This window comes from Pollachius pollachius, assembly GCF_949987615.1.
Source record: "Pollachius pollachius genome assembly, chromosome: 13".
In the NCBI taxonomy this organism is placed as follows: Eukaryota; Metazoa; Chordata; class Actinopteri; order Gadiformes; family Gadidae; genus Pollachius; species Pollachius pollachius.
The window spans coordinates 15371818-15376817 of record NC_136946.1 but is presented as its reverse complement, the minus strand read 5'-3'; positions in this window follow the sequence as shown (position 1 = coordinate 15376817).

The window sequence follows — 5000 nt, the reverse complement described above, 5'->3', positions numbered from 1 at the left end:
ACACCAGAGCTCGTAGCTCAGCAGTTCTGGGCGGCGTTCCATCCCCACGGTCGTTCCCAGCATAGACAATGCTTTATGTCCCACAAAGAGAGCTCTCATCCAGGCACTGGGGCCCTGTTCGGCCCCCAGCCGCCCCCCAGACTCTGGCCTGGCCCCTGTGCCTGGCCTGCCCCCCCCCCAACCATTCCCGACACACACACACACACGCTCACACGTTTATTCACACACACACACACACATAAACACATGTATTCACAGACACACACACACAGACACACACACACCCACACTCAGACACACACACACACACACATACACGTATATTCAAGCAAACACACACACACACACACACACACACAAACACACACACACACATATGTACACACACAATCACATTCATATACACACACACACACACACACACCCCACCACAACCTGCCAAAGTGCCAAGAGGAACATCTGTGTGACTCAGGCCGAGAGACCTCAGTGGAGTTCTCACAGGGCCAGAGAGAGAGGGGGGAGTACGGGTGAGGGAGCGAAAGTTTGTGTTTGTTCTGTCTGCTTGTCTGAAGTTTGTTTGAATATCCATCTCTTCCCATGTTCCATAATCTCTACGTTTTTGTCTGTGGGTCTATACATGTGTGTGTGTTTGTATGATTATATGTGTGTGTGTGTGTGTGTGTGTGTGTGTGTGTGTGTCCGCTTGCGGTTGTTGTGTTTGGAAGGCAAAAATGTAAAATACCGCCACATTTAACACGTCGTTTGTTTAGTTGATTGCAGGCTTTTACGTCAAGCCCTTAAGTCTAAAACGACCTAATCACAACATTAACGATAACCCAAGTCGGACACAGCAGTTCATCAATAATCTTTTCATTGTTTTCTGCTGTGCATTCACTTCGCTACACAGCGTTACATTTCAGATAAATCCAGCAATACGCAAAACAAACAAAAACAACACTGTTCTAGCTGAGGTCACCATGTATTTTGTCCCCTCAGTTTTCAGAAAAGTCATTTGAATCCATATTTAGGCCTTCTACTGTGTTCAATGTGAATGCGTGTGTTTTCTGCTTAAAATCGACGACAGTAGAGGAATGCTGCGTTTGTTTTGGTCTCGTTCTGCTCCGCTACCAGATGTGTGTCCACCGGGTGGCCGGTCCCCCTTGGAGTGTTTGGTGTAAACAGTGTGACGGCGGTGCGGTGAAAGCTTGAACGCCGACCTGTACGGCGACTTCAATCCCCGGTCGTCTGCGGCGAGCCGTAGCTCTGACCATTTTGGGACTCCATAGTTCCCCCCTGCGTGTGAGCGAGGGACCCTCATAGTGGGGGGGGGGTGGGGCTCTCCCAGTAGAGACCGGTCCGTGGTGTGAGAGGCTGCTGCTGGCAGGGCCTCCCAGCCGCTGACCTCCGGGGGCCCCCCTCGTCGGGGCCCCGGCCCTCTCCAGTGTGACGGCCTGGCCCGGGGCTCCAGGCCGTCACACTGGAGATGCACGCAAAGGGACTCACATGCACCGAGGGATGGACCCATGGAAGAGCCGCTGCAGCTCTGGAGGAAATGGATGGAGGGGTGGAGGGGTGGAGGGATGGTTGATGGAGGGTTGGGTGGTTGATGGAGGGGTGGATGGATAGGGGATGGATGGATGGAGGGCTGGAGAGATGGAGTGGAGGATGGAGGGATGGTTGATGGAGGGTTGGCTGATGGAGGGGTGTGTGGATGGATGTCCGATGGCCTATAACTGGGCCCTAGATAAGCTAAATCAACAAGTAAAACGTCCAAACTCCCCTCCATGCTTTGGTTCCAACAGAACACAGCAGCTGCCTCAGACCGTCGCTATGTCCACGTGAGGTGAATGGAGGCCAGGGCAGCTGGCTCCCACGGTGAACTACACCCACACACACACACACACACACACACACACACTTTCTAGGGCAGGAAGTGACATCATGCATGGCTCGTCAAAATACAGGAAGCATGACGACAGTGGTTGAAGGACAAGAGGGACACATCAGCCTCATATCCACCAGCTGCCGCCAGTCCCCACCCTCTCTTTCACACACACACACACACACACACACACACACGGACACGCAAACCTAAAACAACATAACATATAGTACATACACACCTAATACACCCCGCTACTAAGCTTGTGTGTTTTTGTTTGTGTGTGTGTGTGTGTGTGTGTGTGTGTGTGTGTGTGTGTGTGTGTGTTTGTCTGTGTGTTTGTTGGTGTGTGTGTGTGTATGTGTTTTTGTGTGTGTGTTGTGTGCGTGTTTGTGTGTGCGTGTGTTTGTGTGTGTGTGTGTGTGTGTGTGTGTGTTGTGTGTGTTTGCGTTCGGTGTGTGTGTATGTGTTTTTGTGTGTACGTTGTGTGTGTGTTTGTGTGTGCGTGTGTTTCTGTGTGTGTGTGTTTCTGTGTGTTTATGTGTGTGTGTGTGTGTGTGTGTGAGTGTGCGTCCGTATGTGTTTGGGAGACAGTTGATCTTACTCCGGCCTTCCTGTTGTTGTGTTTGTGTCTGTGGACCAGTGTCAGAGGACCCTGGTAGGTGGAAGTACAGTCTGAGCTCAGACAATCAGACACGTGCAAGTCTGACCTCTGAGGTCTTCTTCTTAGTGACACAATGATATGAATCAACGCAGGCTTCTGGTTGGGTATTTCTGGCTTGAATCTAATATATCAAATTCGACGTGGGTCTGTTGCTACTGCTGAAGCCCAAAGGACACGGAGCCCAAATCTTGGTTGGTATTTGTAGCACCAGCCAAAACAGACACAGAATGATGTTGTTTTAATGAGGCAAAGCACACGGAGCATGCATGTAGATGCTGTTGTTGTATTTTTGTTTTGCAATTTTTTCATGTAAAACTTGATGATTTTGAGAACGTTATTTTGCGTCGGCCCTGACTCCCAACGCGGCCTTGTGCTCTGGTGTTATTTAATCTGTTTGTGCATCTGTTTTTCTCTCCTCTCTCAAAGGAAACAAGGAATGTTATGTCTAACTTTAATTTGGATAACTCTCTCTTTCTCTCTCTCTCTCTCTCTCTCTCTCTCCCTTCCTTTTTATTTGTTGTTCACTGTTATTGTAGTCTGTCTAATGAAACACTCAACGAACAGCATACCACAGATATTTTCCGAACCATCCTATCCCATAATGCACTGTTCCTTGAACACGCTATGCATCATGTAAACATACACTCCTGCTTGCTTACGCAGAAATGCTTATCCCCCACACAACACACACACAAACAGAATCAGACCGACACTTAGCCAGACCACACCATAAAAAAGTCACACACGCTCTCTCGCAAGAATCCCTGAGAAACTCTGAGGGTTTACAAAGCAAATATGTGCGGTCAACAGCAAACATGGAGTTAGCATTAAAATAATGGTGGACAGTAATCATGTCAGCATTGCTTCTTCAATCATTTATTTTGTTGGTTCTTTCCCCTTTTTTTGCATCGGTTGTTAGTTTTTTCTCTCTGTAGTTCGGCCGTTCTTTCTTGGTCTTTTTCTTTCTCTCTTTTGCTCTCTTTCTTTCCTTAGTTGTCTTTCTCTGTTTCATAAAACATACAAAATGAATGTTTCATGCCTCACATTCATTTTGTATGTTTATTTTATTTTGATTGTTCATTTGGTTCTTTTGACCTTACCTGCTATCGTAATTTCTTTCGTACGCCAATACAGTCTAGCACCACTCGTTGGAACTAAAGGCGCTGTGTGCCAAAATGACACACAACACTCAACTGATAAAAAAACACGTACAAAAAAACAGAATATCCTTGCAGTAACAAGTGGAACCTAGCAGTCTGGAACAGAGGTGGTGTAACGATACCCCATCCAGGGTTGGGTTGTATTGAACTTCCTGTTTGGCCTGAGGTATTGCTTCCTGTATACCATGAGAGACTTCCTGGTGATATAATACAGTGGTTCTGTTCTGATCTGATGATGGTATGGATTGTGTGTGTAGTTTTAATGTCTACTTCTAAGCCAAATGAGTGAGCTAAGTATATATGTATGTATATACAAAAAGGCAAGTATATATATACATACGTTTATAAAGTCTAAGATACTCAAGCTCACGCTCTTTGTTGTACATGTTCTGTTTATTCTTCCATTTGTGTATTTTTGAAGATATGCAGTATTATTTTTAAGACACAGAAAACAATTAGAGATTCATTTGTGCATGTGTGTGTGCAAGTGTGTGTGTGTGTGTGAGTGTGTGTGTGAGTGTGTGTGTGAGTGTGTGTGTGAGTGTGTGTGAGTGTGTGTGTGTGTGTGTGTGTGTGTGTGTGAGTGTGTGTGTGTGTGTGTGTGTGTGTGTGTGTGTGTGTGTAGCAGACAGCTGTGCGGATTACTTAGAGCAGCCGTTACAGCAGGAACAGCCCCTCCACCCTCCGCCCCACTCCTCCGGCTCCTCATCCTCACCCCCTCCTCTCTCTCCCCCCTCCTCCCCTCCCCCCTCATCCTCCCCCCCCCCCCCCCCCATCCCCTCAGGGATAGAGAGAGAGAGAAGGAAAGAGGGAGGGAGAAGGATAGAGAGAGAGAGAGAAGGAAAGAGGGAGAGAGGGATAGAGAGAGAGAAGGAAAGAGGGAGAGAGAGGGATAGAGAGAGAGAGAAGGAAAGAGGGAGGGAGAAGGATAGAGAGAGAGAAGGAAAGAGGGAGAGAGGGATAGAGAGAGAGAGAAGGAAAGGGAGAGAGGGATAGAGAGAGAGAGAAGGAAAACGAGAGAGAGAGAGGGAGCAGGAAAGATAGTGCGAGAGAGAGAGAGATGGGGGGAGAGAAAGAGAGAGAGAGAGAGTAATAGAGAGAGGGAGGGAGAGAACGAGGGAAGGAGATATGGAGATATAGAGGGATCAGGAAAGAGAAAAACAGAGGGAGAGAGAGTGAAAGAGAGAGAGAAAGAGAGAGAGTGACATAAGGAGATCTATATAGACATAACACAGAGGGTAGAGCGTCACAGTAGGGGGTACAGGACCACCAGACGGCAAAGCGCTGACCTCCT